A 17,700-nucleotide genomic window follows, 5' to 3' on the forward strand; every position below is an offset into this window, starting at 1 on the left:
AAGTGTAGGTTTATACCCATCTTAAACATCTAACAATGGTAATATTGCTGATTATTCAAATGGGCAGCTATTGGCAAAGTAAATTTACAATATTGTGAAAGTCTCAAAAGTGGATTTGTAGCAGACTTTAATGCTAGATTGGAGGCGAAGTGGAACACAGATTTACTTGCAAACTTATTTTTATCTAATGTGGAGGAGAATTGGGGTGAGTATTGTTGGAATATTTAATGCGGTGGTTGTCTTGCCCCTAGAGCCAAACGCCCACCTACCACCTGACGACCAGCAGAACAGACAGAAAAGATAAATATGGTGGGTGAGATTTTTGAAATTAGAAAAGAGGGGGAAAATGGAATGTGACAAAAAGGAATGTTTATTCATTCATTCATATAGTTTAAGCATATTCAGGAGATCAGTTGTTGTAGAGCAGAGCAGAGAAGGAAGAAGGAAAGAAGTTTGTGCCTATAGTTGCACGTGTTTCCTCTGTTCAGTCTATAAGTTTGTCATTGTCAGATTCAACCTGTTGAAGCAGTGATTGCTCCAGGCACCATTGTATGCAGCTTTTAGTGTTGCAAGTTGCAAGTTTATTGAAGTTTTAAGTTTACCAGTTTAGGGTTGTTTTAGGGTTTTTTTGGTTGAAGCCAAATGCTCCCAGATTTTGTAATAGTTTAATGAAAGGTTGAATAGAAAGCAAGCACGCATACTTGAATCTATCTTCCTCTTCTATTCATTGCATTTGACAATTTTGTTTGAAAGGTTAAAGCTTTGGCTTTTTGGTTTTAATAGTGAAATCATTCACGTTGAATTTCTCTAAGTAATAATTTTTTAGTTTGGAACAGAACACTTGGCATCCTCTTCACTTTGTTGTGGGTGCCGAGCATTTCCTTTGTGAGCTGAGCTCACTCGGCTTCCATTGGTGTTGTGCTTTCTCCTTTGTGTTTCGAGCTTACTTGGTACTTGTTGCCTGTCACTTGGCACCATCAAGTGCTGAGAAAAATTGGCACTTTGCACCTTCATGTGCTGAGCAATTTGTGACTCGGTAGCTTCAAGTGCCGAGCAAAACTGGCACTCGACACCTTCATGTGCCAAGAAATTTTTAAGTGTCAAGCAATTTTTTTTCAGGTTTGGGATTGTGAGTTGTAATTTAAATTTATAATATTTCTCACATGGTATTAGAGCTTTGAGGCTCCACATCCACAGTGAGTTAGGGCATTTGTTTTCTTGGCATATTTTGACATGGTAGGAGATGCAGGAAAGATATGGCAATCGCCACCACCGTTCAATGGACAGAATTATGATACATGGGCAAAGAAGATGAAGACCATAATGGTTGCAAATGATTTATGAGAGTTTTTTATAAATGGGTTCAATGATGTGACAGACCCAACTCAGTATGCTGCTCTCACAAATGCACAAAAGACTCATTTGAAAGAGTCGAGGAGGAAGGATGCTAAGGCATTAAGTTTGATTGAAGTAGCAATGACAGAGACAATATTCCCAAAGATTGCAGCAGCAAATTATGCATAGGAAGCTTGGGATATCCTTGAGATGAACTTTGAGGGGACTAATAAAATTCGTACTGTAAAGCTACAGAATATAAGGAGGGAGTTTGAGAACCTTCAGATGAAGGAAAATAAATCAGTTGCAGACTTCAATTCAAGGAACTCCAATGTGATTAACCAACTGAAGTCAAATGGAGAAGACTATCAAGAGCAGAGGATAGTGAAAAAGATATTGAGGAGTTTACCTCATAAATATGAAAATTTGGTCATGACCATAGAAGAGGCAAAAGACCTCACTGTTTTTACAATGGATGAGTTGATGAGTACACTTCAAACCCATGAGCATAGGATCAACAGATCTACTTCTTCATCTTCCCAAGAGTAAGCATTCAAGTCTTAGTCAAATCTAAGAGGAAGGGGGAGAGGAAAAAATGGCTCAGGAAAAAACTCTAGAGGTAGAGGCCAAGGTAATGGAGGATAAAGAAATGCTGCAACAGAAAGCTCAGGAAGAGCAGATGGAGCAAGCAGCTCACAAAATAATTCAAGAGGAGGTAAGAAAAACTACAACTCAATTAGGAGTAATGTAGAATGCTACTATTGTCATAAATATGGGCATTATGCAAGTGAATGTTGGAAGAAGCAAAATGATCAGTTAGGACAAGAAAATGTGGTTGATGTGAACATGGGAAGTGGAAACAATGCCACTGCCTTCATCATGTGTAATGTTGGTGAAGAAGGAAACCCTTAGGTTTGGTACCTTGATAGTGGATGTAGCAACCACATGAGTGGTAATGAAACCTTGTTTTCATTCATTGACAAGAGTTTCAAATCTGAGATTAAAATAGGAAACAATGGAACCCTACCAATTGTGGGCAAAGGATCTATTATGGTTCGCACCAAGAAAGGTGAGAATAAGGCAATACAAAATGTGTATTTTGCCCCTGGTATGAAGCACAATTTGATGAGCATTGGTCAACTCATTCAAAATGGATACAAAGTGCTGATGGAGAATGACATGTGTGTCATTCATGAAAAGGATGGGAGCAAGAACCTACTTGCAGCAGTTCAAATGATAAATAATAGAATTTTTCCCTTAAGGATAGAGACATGTTCCTCATCTCAAGTTTTTGTTGTACCTCCCACACAATCAACTCTAAAGAGTGTGATTGAAGACCCCTCAGGGCTATGGCACCTCAGGTATGGTCATCTTGGCTATGCTAGTTTAAATTTATTGTCAAATAAAAGAATGGTAGAAGGTTTGCCACATATATAAAATTCATGTGACAAGTGTGAGGCTTCTATTTTGGGCAAGAAACATAGGCTTCCCTTTAATTCTAGAAATTCTAGGAGGGCTAGATATCCATTAGAGTTAGTGCATATTGAGCTATTCAGTCCTATGCAAGTTACTTCCATTGGGGGGAGTACTTATTTTATGACATTCATAGATGATTTCAGTCGTAGGACATGGGTGTATTTCTTAAAGAATAAATCTGAAGCATTTGATAAATTTGTAGAATTTAAAGCCCAGGCTGAAAGAGAATGTCAACACTATATCAAGGTCCTAAGATCAGATAGAGGAGTGGAGTATACCTCCAATTATTTTGTAAATTTTTGTAGGAAACATGGTATAAAGAAAGAGCTCACAGCCAGCTACACACCACAGAAGAATGGAGTGGCTGAAAGAAAGAATAGGACCATTGTTGAAATGGCAAGGAGCATGATGAAAGAGAAAAGTCTCCCAACTGAATTTTGGAGAGAGGTTGTGGCAATAGCAGTTTACCTATTTAATAGGTGTCCTACAAAAGCAGTCTGTGACATAATTCCAATGGAAGCATAGTCACGAAGAAGATGGACAGTTGAAGACCTAAGGGTGTTTGGATGTGTTGCATATGCACATGTGCCTAAAGAACAAAGGTAGAAATTAGATGACAAAGGTGTGAAGTGTATCTTCACAGGGTACAACTCAGAATCAAAGGCATACAGATTGTATGACCCATTGAACAACAAGATGACTCTTGCAAGAGATGTGGAATTTTTTGAAAATTAGTCTTGGTATGGTCAAACTGATGAGTCACTGAGCACTTCAAGTAAAGTGCCAATTATGAATGAAGAGGATGCTAATGAACAGCAAGAAGAAGGAGTAGATAGAAGAAAAGGCAAGCAACTTCAGTCATTGTCGAGCTCTGCTAGGCATGACCGAGTGTTAGTGTCGAGTAACAGTGAAGACCGAGCTGGTCGAAAAAGCAGCAGTAGTGAAGATTTTTATCCCACACTCTCCTCCCTATTACCAAGAAAGACCAAGAGTCTTAGGGAGATATACCAAGATGAAATGTATGAAGATTATGATGAGTGTTAATTTTGCATTATTTTCTCATAGTGATCCAATATATTTTGAAGAAGCTATTAAGGAGAAGAAATGGTGTAAGGCCATAAATGAAGAAATAGATGCTATAGAAAGGAATGAGACATGGGAGTAAACTAAATTGCCTCTCAAGAAACAAGTGATTGGAGTGAAATGGGTCTATAAGACCAAATGTAATGCTGAAGGCAAGATTGATAGGCATAAGGCAAGGCTGGTAGTCAAGGGCTACAAACATCAGTATGGAAGAGACTATGATAAGACATATGCCCCTGTTGCAAGAATGGAAACCATGCATGTTATCATAGCAATTGTATCTTAGCACAAGTGGAAGGTATTTCAAATGGATGTGAAGTTTGCCTTCCTAAATGGTGTATTGAAAGAAGAAGTATATGTGGAGTAGCCACCTAGTTATGAAGTTGCAGGTGAAGAGAACAAAGTATATAGATTGAAGAGAGCTCTCTATGGGGTCAAGCAAGCTCCAATGGCATGGTACAATTGGATTGACTCATATTTGATGAGTAGTGGCTTTAGCAAAAGCAATGGTGAGCCCACTCTTTACATCAAGGCAGCAGATGGTAATGTATTGATTGTTGTATTGTATGTAGATGACTTAATTTTGACTGGTAATGACAAGACTCTAATAAGTGAATTCAAAGAGGCCATGAAAAATGAATTTGAGATCACAGACCTAGGTCTCTTAAAATACTTTCTAGGCATAGATGTAAAACAAATGCATGATGGCATCTTCATCTCTTAAGAAAAATATGCAAGGCAGATCTTGGAGTGATTTAAAATTCAAAATAGTTAGGCAGCCCCCACACCAACAGTAGTAGGTCTAAAGTTGAGCAGGGAAGACTCTAGCAAGAGAGTGGATCCAACACTATACAAGAGTATGGTTGGAAGTTTAATGTATTTGACTGCATCTCAACCAGACCTAATGCAAGTAGGAAACACCAAAGGATTCCCATTGGCAAGTAGGAAAGAGGATCCTAAGGTATGTGAAAGGTACCAAGGGATTTAAAATTTTGTACACTGCATCAAATGAATTCAAGTTGGTAGGTTATACTGATAGTGATTGGGTTGGAAGTATAGATGATAGGAAGAGCACTTCCAGATACATGTTTCATATGGGATCGGGTGCAATTTCATGGGCATCCAAGAAGCAACCCATTGTTGCTTAATCTACAACAGAGGCTGAATACATAGCAGCAAATGCAGTAGCATGTCAAGCTATTTGGTTAAGGAGGATCTTGATAGATTTGAATGAAAGGAAAGAGGATAGAACCATAATTTATTGTGACAACATCTCATCAATTGCATTGTTTAAGAATCCAGTCTTCCATGGGAGAAGCAAGCATATAGAGATTAGATATCACTTCATTAGAGAGTTGGTGGAGAATGGGGATATCAAAATAAATTTTTTGAAGTCTGAGCAGTAGCTAGTAGACATTTTCACAAAGCCATTAGGCATTGGAACTTTTGTACACCTAAGAGAGTGTCTTGGTGTAGTTGATGTGGATCAGCTATGATCCTTGTTTTTTGGTTTGGCTCAGGATAAAAGGGGAGTGTTGGAATATTTAATGTGGTGGTTGTTTTGCCCCTGGAACCAAATGCCCACCTACCACCTGACGACCAGCAGAATAGACAAAAAATATAAATATAATGGGTGAGATTTTTGAAATCAAAAAAGAGGGGGAAAGTGGAATGTGACAAAAATGAATGTTTATTAATTCATTCATAGAGTTCAAGCATATTCAGTAGATCATTTGTTGCAAAGCAGAGCAGAGAAGGAAGAAGGAAAGAAGTTTGTGCCTGAAGTTGCACATGTTTCTCCTATTCACTCTATAAGTTTGTCATTGTCAAATTTGACCTATTGAAGCAGTGATTGCTCCAAGCACCATTGTATGCAGCCATTAGTGTTGCAAGTTTAAAGTTCATTGAAGTTTGAAATTTTACCAGTTTAGGGTTGTTTTAGGATTTTTCTGGTTGAAGCTGAATGCTCCTAGATTTTGTAATAATTTAATGAAAGGTTGAATACAAAGCAAGCAGGCATACTTGAATCTAACTTCCTCTTCTATTCATTGCATTTGACAAGTTTGTTTGAAAGGTTAAAGCTTTGGCTTTCTGGTTTTAATAGTGAAAGCATTCACGTTGAATTTATCTAAGTTATAATTTTTCAGTTTGGAATAGAACACTCGGCATCCTCTTCACTTTTTTGTGGGTGCCAACCATTTCCTTTATGAGTCGAGCTCACTCGGCTTCTATTGGTGTTGAGCTTTCTCCTTTGTGTGCTGAGCTTACTCGGCACCTGTTGCCTATCACTTTGGACCATCAAGTGTCGTGCAAGTTTCGAGCAAAACTGGCACTCAACAACTTCATGTGCCAAGCAATCTGTGACTTGGCAGCTTCAAGTGCCGAGCAAAACTAGCACTCGACACCTTTATGTGCCAAGCAGTTTTTAAGTGCCAAGCAAATTTTTTTTAGGTTTAGGGTTGTGAGTTGTAATTTAAATTTATAATATTTCTCACAAGTATTTAGTATTTGGTGCTTCTTCTCAAAGCCCTTCTTCTTCTTCTTATTTCTTTTGAAGACCAAAAACAACATGAACAATGCCTCTCCATTATTGTTACAATTGTCACTGAACTGATGAGATTCATATATTTATCTAATAATATGTTGTTTTATGTTGCACTGTTTACCTTGCTCAAATAATATATCCTCTGTTGCCATCTTTGTCATCAGTATCACATTTTTCTTTTCTTTTGTGGTAGAGGTATATACAAGCGAAAAAAATTAAATTCTTTCCTATGAAAGAGTTCATGCAGTATATTGAATATGAAACTAAAACAGTTCATGAACATAGGTCTCATTCTTGTAAAAATGTTTTCTTATTCGATTCCAAAATACCCCAAAAAAATGGAATGAATCTCACTGACTGATGAGAATGTGATGCACATGAGTGATGAAAATTTTGTAAACAATGTTAGAAAAATCATGGGTTTGGTTTACAAAGAAATAGGAAGTGCAGGTGGAGAAGTTCTTACTGAGTAGTTGAGACTATGTGTAGATTTATACCCATCTCAAATGGACAACAAATGGACACGTATTTACAATATTGTGTAAGTTTGAAGAGTGCACTTGTTGCAAAAGTGTTTACAATATTGTGCAAGTATTGGCCATGTATATACACGGGTGTTTATCCTATTATAAGAATATACTTTTCGCTGCCTCCTTTTGTGTTTAGTATCTAGGTTATATAAATGCCAATTAAGCAATTCTTATTTATTAATTTTCTCATGATTTTTTTTAAATAATCTCTTGACTGAAAGAGTTCATAGAATAATATAATTTAAATATCAGTGATAGTTTTCTAATAGAAGCATTGGTTGATATATTTGAAATTTTATTTATTTCTTTAAAAATGTTAGAGTTGTCTATTTATATAGAAAGATTTAAAGAATTGCTAGGTGTATATGTTTTTTCATTTTTTATTATTTATTTGTAAATATTTTCTTTAAATGTTTGATCATTTTAACAATTAAAAAAAATTAATAATTTTACTATCAATAATATTAGATTTTATATGATTATAGAAATTGCAAATGGTCATGTATTATCCATTTATTTACAACAATTTTTTTGGCTAAATTTTGTGCTTAGGTAGAGTATCTACATGATTGTAATTGAGCTAGAGTTTATGAGAGATTTTTTATGCACCTTTCAGGTGGTAGCCTTTGGACAATATGACTTTAGATTTAAAGTGGGGCGAGGAGGAAAGCTTTTTGTTATTATTCTAGCAGAACCTCTCCAAGTTGCATAAATGGATAAAAGATAACCAATGTTTTAATTTAATGGGTAATATTGAAACTATCCTCATACAAGGGGATCATTTGTGGCTGTTTTCAACAATATGCTAAACAAAAACACAATACTTTATGACCATAATTAGATGTGAACAAGATTTTTTGATACTTTGATATCCCTCCTTTAATCCCATCAGTAGGCCATTTAACACTAATCCAATCCACATAAGGTTGTTGAGTCTCCTTTTACAACTATAGTTTGAGTCATGTGTCAAAGCCATGGAGAATTCAACGGGGAAGATTCTTTGGGTGTATTAAGTTTCTTTAAATTATTATTATACCACTTACCCTTGTATCTTAATTGAGTTTAACTAAACTTCTATTAGCAAGAATCTCATTGAAGACTGCAAACATGCTTTAATATATTTTTTATACTATGAGACTTTACCCCTTTGTTGTTGTAGGTAATTTTTTATAGTTCATTTGATAGCTTAGTTTTCAATTTGTAGTACTACAACTGTAAATCTTGGTGAAAAGTGGTTTCCCTACACTATTACTCAATGAAGAAAGAATATTCTTGCTAGAATGATAGTATATTGGGTATTGACCCAAAAAAAATCATGTGGACATTGATTTTGGAAGGAGCACCCAAGTAATACTCAAGCCACGTGTAACAACTAATATGACTCTCTCATGGTGGGGAAAGTTAACACTATAGAAGATACTAATACTCATCTAGGTGAGATGTTGCATGATCAAGATTTGAGCTTGGACATTATCTTCTTTAGAAACTGCCCCACCCTTTGTTTGATGAGATGGTTGAGGAAAAATCAACAAGCTTATTTAAAAAAATCTTTAAGGAGAAAATGAAAGTTTCAAGAGAAATCAAGAGAGATTTTTAGTGAAGGGTCACCTAAGGATAATGAATTTTGGTGTGAGATGTAACACCCTGCCAAGGGATCCAAAAGGATTAACCTAAAGTTTTACTAAGTTTGCCAAACATTTTTTTAAAAAAAGAACAACATACACATTGAACATATAGTAGCAGAAGCAATTACATACAATCATACATAAGCAAACATAACAAATTACATTCCTTAAGGATACCAAGATGTTGAGTCACATTTGAATTTAATTAACACTAAGTCTAATAAATACCACATCCACATGAAAGAATAATTACAAGTCCAAGTCCATTTAAATAATATACATTTGTTCTGAATGCCACTTGGCAATAAAATTTGGAATGCTCGATCATCTACTATACATGTCATAGGGTATGAAAGGCTAAAAGAATATACATTTATAAAAACAGATTACATCATCCCTTTTGGATCCATGAAACAAAGTACAATACAATAAGTGAAAAAATCCATCATAAAAATATAACCATCCATCATAACATGCAAGAATAGAATGAAAGGAAAAGCAGATGAAGAACTCGAGTCATAGCATCAACGAACAAATTTCAATGGAAAGAGTAAAAAGCACTACCACCTAGTTGTCTGGTAACCCAAAAAGTCCGACTCCCACCATGCTGAGGAGATAGTCTCAAGTCCCAAACAAGATATCAATCCAAAAATCAAAGGTAATATCTAAGTCCAGGAAACCCTAAAAGTAATCTAACTCAAAGGTTCCAAGATAAATCGATATCTAGACCCAGAGGCACACAAAGACACATAAGAAATCTATACTGCTAGTGTTCAAGTGTCATCACATGAATCAATGTTAGGGTTAACTGGCTAGTCTTTAATCCTCCAGCTTCCTAGTGACTCTATGCAACACTAGTATCCTTTCATACTGACAAGACATACTAACGAGTCAACTATGAGGTTACCTGACTAGTCTTTTAATCCTCTGGCCTCTTAAAGACTTTCTGTGGTACCAATATCTTATTAATTCATTTTAAACTCATTTAATAAAATTTTATGACTTATTAAACTACTTACAATGGGTTACCCTAGCAGCCACTTTGGGCCCCGACCTCCATTGCAAGCCACTTCCCAACTTAACATACATATTACATACCCTAGGCTCATAAAAGTACAAATCAAAGAATCATATAGAATATCACCTTAGCCCTTCACAAGTGACTGGAAAGCATCAACAGATAATTCACAATAACACATCGGTTCTCTACGAGCAACTGGAAAGTGTCCCAAAAATACTAATCAAGGACTCAAATGGTTATGTCAAATATGTCATAACATGACATCACCAAGAATAAATCATTCAAACACCTTAGCTTCACACAAGAACACTGGAAGCCAATATCGAACAATAAATAAAAACTCATCATAGAGCATACCAACACATTACCATGGTCGAGTTTAAAAGATCAAGATCAATTCATCATAAAACCAAAAACACATAACTCCCAAGCCTCTGGTAGATGTCCTAAAATTGATCAACACTTTAGTTAACCCAAACCCAAAACATAGACAACACATAGAAAACAAAGTAGTCTTATACTTTGGTTTGAGTTTGAAAACACATAGATGAGTTAAACAGTAGGGTTTCAATTTCTAGTTTAATATATGTTTCAAGTAAATAAGTTTCACAACTAACCCTTACAATTAACCCATTCTTATATTTAGATGATTTGCACAATTATCCCTATTCGATTTTAAGTCAATTATTCCAATGACTTAAAGGTAATTATTTATTTAAAATATTAGAAATAATACTCATTAATTTCAAAATAAACTAAAATTTTATTAAAATCAATATTATAATAAATGTTAAATAAATTTAGATCTTTATTGAATAACATGTAGTATTAATTCTACTCAATTAAATTACATTTAATTAAATTAATTAATAATTATAAAAAACTAAGTATATTACCATTGATTAATAATTTTTAATAAATAAAATTTATGCGAACTTGTGAAAAATGGTAGAGCAGAAAGATGACTCCAATTCATGGTGTTCCCCTACTTACACATAAAAAAAAGAATAATACTGCAAAGCGCATGGATTTGAAAAAGCTGAGACAAAAGTTTGAGGTTAAAACTTCAAACAAATTTTCGCTACTCAAAAATAAAAAAGACTCTAACATACAACAAAGCTAAATAGAAAACCAATATAAAACCCCAAAATAGAGGTCAAATCCTCCCAAAACAGATTCTTGTATGCCATCGATCTCTCAACTATCAGCTTCTAGCATGTTTCACTATAGATATTATAGAGGAACAATTTAGAGTATTCCATCTTACCAAATATGCCCAAATCACCCAAGGTCAGCCAAGTCAACTTCTTGATAATCCTATTAGGGTAGAGCTTCCACCATTAACTATGCCTCCTAGAATCAACCACACATTCAATAGCAGCTTAGATCACCACAGTTCATATATCCCTCCACATTGACGGCAGGAGCTTTCAACCCCTAGGGCTTGCTTAGATCCCAAGGGTAGAGCGTCTCCCACAGAGGCGGCTCCTTCCATCTCCCTACTAGGGGATTTTATAGAAGATGTCTAGATCGAATGCCAAGAGGTGGAATTTATACAATCTAGTGTGGACCGAAAAGAACTACCCCTTTTATCCAACTAGTTAGAAGAAAACAATGGATCTTAGGTAAGTATTTCTTTCCTTTCTAATAATGTTCTTTACTTAAAATATAGTAACAAAGATGTTAAAAATCAATATATTAAAGTTTCTAAGTGTTTGTTCATGGGACACGTTGTTAAATTCATTGCTTGGTTTCCCAATTTCAATTTAGAAAAATTGGATATAATGTGTCCATTATGGTTTAATATTATGTCTATACCTCTAGACTTCAATCATTTTGAGATTTTGAAATCCCTAGGGTTTTTCCTGGGAGAGCTCTTGGGTTTACAAGCTTCTTATCAGGATGATAACAATGTTAAAATGCTAATTAAGATAAAACTCAATTAATCAATTCAAGGCTTAAGGAAAATTGTTACCAAAAAAACTTCATATGTATGTTGTTTCCACCCCATAGAAAGGAGATATCACAGAGATCATTAAATTAGAAAAGAGAAAAACCATAGACTTTGAAACAATTCCAAGCACATCAGACTTTTAGAGGTTATTCCCAGAGCTTAAAGATCAGAGAAGGAAAGCGCAGGCCCTGTTATGCTGCTTGGATCCTGTGAACATGGAATATAAGCATAATAAGGAGACCACCAAGTGGCAAAACAATAGTAGAGCTTATTACAAGGACAATTCAAAATCAAAGAGTAAACTCAAATCGGTTATTGTTCATAACCTAGTGTCAGAATTCCCAGCTAAGATGGAGGGCCCAATCAATAGTAATCAGGGGTTTAATCAGGAACAAGAACATCTAGAAATTATAGCAAAGAAGCATGAATCTCCAACACTACGTGGAAGCACTCAGTAGATGGGAGATGACTCAACTTTAGCAGTAACCAAGGAAAATATTTTTGTTAACACAGATAATGTAGATATAGACAATGTGATGTGTGCAAAATAGAAAATTAAAGAATCAGAGGTTGTTAAGGATATTGATATCTAAGACATGGAAAATCAGACGTTATTTGATGCAAATCTCAAAAGAGTTCAACACATTTACATGTGAAATCTCCATAGAAAATTAGTGCCAGATACTGACTCCTCAAGCTAACACACCTACCAATAAAAGACATCAAAAGTCATCAAAATTCTAGCAAACTCCTTCAAATTTTAGAAGCTCTCATTTCACCCCAATAGAGTTGCATGAAAAAGAGAATAACTCAAAAGGTGAGGACTCTTTGGGAAAAATGGTAAAAGAGTTCCTAGACAAAGAAGACTACTCAGAGGTAGTCCTTTATGGAAAAACTTTGAGAGATGAGAATTCAGAGCAACTTACTGATGATTTAGTTCAAGTCTTTAACTCTAAAATAATCAAAAAATGTTCATATGTTCAAAAGGCAGATCTAATCTAGAGAATTATCAAACTAGGGGGCAGTAACTATACTTGCAATGATCTTAGAAGAGATTTAATGAGTATAGAGATAGAGGATTATGCCAGAAGGCAAGCACTGAATTCAGATAGAAAGGCACTAGACATGGGAATTAGTGGTGAGAATGTGACAAAAGATTCTCAAGATAATATCATCAACAATATTGTTAGTGAACTAGAAGATGAAGATACAGTTGGGAAGGATGACCATTTGCAGACTAGTAAATTAAAGTATGGGAAAGTTACAGAGTGTCTTCAGATCCAGCAGAATCAAGACAATTTAAGCTCTCCCAATTACGACAAGACCAAGGGTAAAAGGGGTAGAAGATCACTAAAGGACCTGAGAGAAGCAGAAGGACTCAGCAAAGAGTAGTAGAAAATCGATCAACTTTTTAATGTTGGGAAGGGGAAGTGCCTTCCCAAAGAGACATGAAGCTTACTACGTGGAATGCTAGGGGACTAAATGCCCCTATCAAAAAGAGGTTGGTAAAGAAAAACCTTAAAGCCTTTGAATCTGATATCATATTAATTCAAGAAACTAAACTTAATCAGGATGAAGCCAATTAGACAAAATGTAGGTCTTTGGAGTACTTTCTTCCAAGAATTTGTAGGAGCTTTGGGTGGTTTAGGAGTTATCTAGAATCCTAGGAAGGTAACTCTTAATTGCCTTAATCTTAGTCCTAATTTGATTAGTTCGAGTGTAAAGAGTCATAAGTCTAATTTATAGTTTATACTTATTAAAGTTTATGGTCCTATTAGTTACCTAGATAAAAAATAGGTTTGGAATGAGATTAGTAATTTCATCCTCAATTTTAAAAATAATACCTTTTTGATGGGAGGAGATTTTAATACCCTTTTAGACCTTTTAGAAAAAACTGGTGGTATCCATCATCTTTCACAATCATCAATAGACTTTAGAATTTGGGTTAGTAAACATGAAATGATAGATGTCCCTACCAACAATGGGATCTTTACATGGAACAATAGAAGAAAGGACTTCACATATATTGCAAAGAATCTAGATATTTTTTTTTATCATAGGGGAGTTAGTTGATAACAATGTCAATTTTCAATCGTCAATCCTACCTATCATAGGTTTAGACCATTATCCAGTTAGAATGGAACTCTCTGAACCCCGCAAACCCTCAAGGAACCCATTTAAATGTGAAAAAATGTGGTTTCTCGATCTCGAATTTAGCAAAAATATTAAAATATGGTGGGAACAAGATAAAGTAGAAGGTTCAAAAATGTATGCATTTGTATCTAAACTAAAATTATTAAAAGAACACATCCTAAAATGGAATAAGAATCATTTTAACAATATCTTCAAAGAGAAGATAGAAATAGAAAATCAGCTTAAATATCTAAATATGGAAATTATTAAGAATGGCATGAATAATGAAAGTTATCAATTGGAAAAGGAATTAATGGCTAAACAAAAGCTAATTTTATCAAAAGAAGAAACCTTTTGGCAACAAAAATCACAAGAAAAATGGTTGGAAGACTTGGAGACTAAAACACTACATTTTTTCATAACTCGACTATATATTATAGATCTAAGAATAAAATATTTAGCATCAAAAATTAGTTTGGTACTCAAGTCAAAAAGCCAAGTGACATTGCAGGTACCTTCGTAACTCATTTTAAGAATATACTCAACAATTATGAAGGATCAAATATAGAAGCACAAGAAAAGATGCTTAGATATATTCCTAAAATTATATCAGATGAGGATAAAAAATTTCTAAATAAACTTATTACCTTGGATGAGGTTAAATCACCAATGTTTGCTACGAACCCTAATAAGTCCCCTAGACGTGATGGTTTTCAGGCCTTTTTCTTTCAAAAATGTTTGGATATCATTGGGTTCAACCTTTGGAAAGCTATTGAAGCTTCTAGAAATGGAGGTGCTCTCCTAGTGGAAATTAATTTTTCTTTTATCACATTGATCCCAAAAAATAATGATCCTAAAACTACAGGTGATTTTAGGCCTATAGCCTTATGCAATACTATCTATAAGATCTATTCCATGATCATTGCAAATAGGCTTAAGGGCTTCTTGCCTAAATTAATCTTTGAAGAGAAAATTGGCTTTGTCCTGGGGAGATCCATCCTCGATGGCATCATCACCATACAAGGAACAATCCATATGGCCAACAAAAGCAAGGAACTTAGCATGTTTTTGAAACTTGACATCCAAAAAGCATAGGACATGGTAGATTGGAGATTTTTGTGCAAGGTTCTAGAAGCCTTCAGATTCTCTCATCAATGGATTAATCTCATTTTTAAATTTATTTCTACACGTAATTATTGATTCTTATCAATAGTACGCCTGAAGGTTTCTTTGAAGTCTCTAGAGGTATTCGGAAAGGTGATCCATTATCACCTTCTCTTTTCATTATCATGGTTGAAGCCTTTGGGAGAGCCTTATCAGCAACTCATTAGAATAAGTGACTTATTGGGATTACTATTATGAGTAATATGCCAAATATCACTCACCAACAATATGTGGATGATGCGATTCTCCCTAGTAAAAGCACTATTGTTGAAGCTTCTGAATTCAAATCCATTATAAATTCATTTATGATGGCCTCAAGTCAGAAAGTCAATGAGGATAAATCTGAAATTTTCTTTTTAAATACAAGAAAAGATACAAAAAATAAGATTTTCAAGTTTATAGGTTACTGTAAAGGTCAATTCCCTTGTAAATACTTGGGAATTGTGCTTGAAAAAGGAGCCAAATCCTGTAAAGTTTGGCATAACATAATTGAGAAATTGGATGCTAGGATCGGGGGATGGAAAGGTAAGTGGCTCTCTAAAGAAGGTAAGGTTACTAAAATCAGTTTGATACTTTTCGCCATCCCAATTTGTCCCCTATCTTGCCTCCCTCTCTCAAAAAGTTACCAAAATAAATTGGAATTGAAACTTAGGAATTTCCTTTGGAAGGACTGCAATGAAAACAAAAAAAATTCTTTAGTCAAATGGGATAAAATATGTTATCCTAAAGAAATGGGCGGACTTGGTATTAATATCCTAGAATGGTAAAACAAAGCCTTGAGTGCAAAGGTTATTTGGTGATTGTACAATGAAAGTGACCACAAATGGGCTAAGATATTATACAACAAATATCTTAATGCAAAAGACCCCTCCTTTATCTTTAGAATGATTAATCCTCCTAGAGGTTCTGAAAGTTGGAACTTTATGCTGAGATGTTGCAATCTTATCGGGAAGTTTCTCACTTGGGATGTTGGTATAGGAAATAAATCCTTATTCTGGGAGGATTCATGGGATGGCCATCCTCCACTCATTTCCAAACCCTATCCAAAACATTTGAAGGAAGTGTCAATCTCCTAATGGGGTAATGAAGTTGGTAAATACAAAACTAAGATTGTGAGAAATGGTGTTACAAAATGGGTTTGAAAATTAGTTGATGACTTGGGACTCGATTAGGTTGATGTAGAAGATTATATCAAGATCATTTCTGATAGGGTAGTCAAGCAATCAGTTTATCTAGATAAGCTCTTTTGGGCAGCTGCAAATGATGGTAATTATAAAGTAAAGGCATGTTATAATGCTATACTCTCCTCTCAAAGATGGGATAATATCAATATCCCACTCAAGCTTTACTGGGATGGTGCCTGTCTACCTAAAGTTGCATTTTTCCTCTAGTTAGCTTTCCAAAATAGGATCTTAACTGCTAAAAGGATAAGTAGTTTTGAGATACATGGTCCCTCTAGATGTGTACTATGTAAACAATATTATGAGGACCTTAATCATTTGTTGTACTAGTGTCCTTACTCTCTTAAGTATTGGGAATGGCTAAGATCCAAACTAGGTTGGTCTTCGTCTTACCCTAATTCTTACAAGGATCTCCTTATTAGTTGGCCTTGCAACCTAGTTAAAGGAGTCTACATCAAACTTTGGAAAATTTCTCTATCAATTATCTCTTGGGAAATTTGGAATGAGAGGAACCAACACATTTTTTAGAACTCTGAGACAAAGGTTGAGAAGCTTATTTCAAAAACAGAGGCTACCATTGTGGAAGTCATGAATGCTCATTTTAGAAAATGCATGAAAGAAGAGTGATATTTTTCTTATTGGGATGCACTTATGAAGAAGAATTGGGTCAATTCAATAACCACCCTCCCCCCCCCCGCTTGTCTATTTGAAAAAAAAATAGATAGGATAAATTGTAAGTGGTTACCTCCCTCGAGGGGATGGGCCAAACTAAATTTTGACGGTGCTGCCTATGGTAATCCTAGTGCAGTAGGAATCAGATGCATTGTCAATAATGATTCTGGACAATGGTTAGCAAAAAAGGCAATAGTCATTAAGCCTACCTCCAACAACATGGAAAAAATCGAAGCTTTGGAAACGGGATTGCTTCTATGTTTGGAAGTTGGGATTACCAAATTGGTTATTGAAGGAGATTCTCAAATCATTTTGAAAACCATAAGGAAGCTATCCACCCCTAACTGGGTCATTAACTCTAGATTAGATTCTGTACTAAAGCTTCTTGATCATTTCAAGGAGCACCTCATTTGCCATATTTATCACGAAGGTAACACAAAAGAAAATCTATTAGAAAATAAAGGGGCTGATGGCCTTAATATCCATCTAATTAGGAATCACCCCTTTTAATCCCAATCAATCCTAATCTTGCACAATTTCAATTTAATTTTATTTTATTTTATTCTTTTCTATCCATTAGTAGCTTAATCCTTAGTTTATGTTTGAAGTTATTCCATCTCGGGTTTATAGTTCCTCTCTCGGAGTTCATTATTAGCCTTCATTATTATTTGTACTAATCATGACAGTGTAAGTTAGTGGCCACCTTAGGTTATGAGTAGTATTCTCTAAGTTCTATTAAGGAAAATCTAGAATAGGGGGCGGATATCTTCCCTCTCCAATTCATGATGGGTTTCATAATTATCCCTAACATCCTCTCTGCATTTCACACGTGATTTGGTTTGTTGAGGTTTGCTTCATGATGAGGTGTGACAGTTGTTTTTCTTCTAGGGTATGTTAAGCTCCATGACCTAGTTGTTGTTTTTTCTATCATTGTTACCTACTCTCTCAACGAACATGGACACAAATATTATGGTCTTCCAT

This window comes from Cupressus sempervirens, chromosome 7, assembly GCF_028749045.1.
Source record: "Cupressus sempervirens isolate cs-2001-9-10 chromosome 7, ASM2874904v1, whole genome shotgun sequence".
NCBI classification, from domain to species: domain Eukaryota; kingdom Viridiplantae; phylum Streptophyta; class Pinopsida; order Cupressales; family Cupressaceae; genus Cupressus; species Cupressus sempervirens.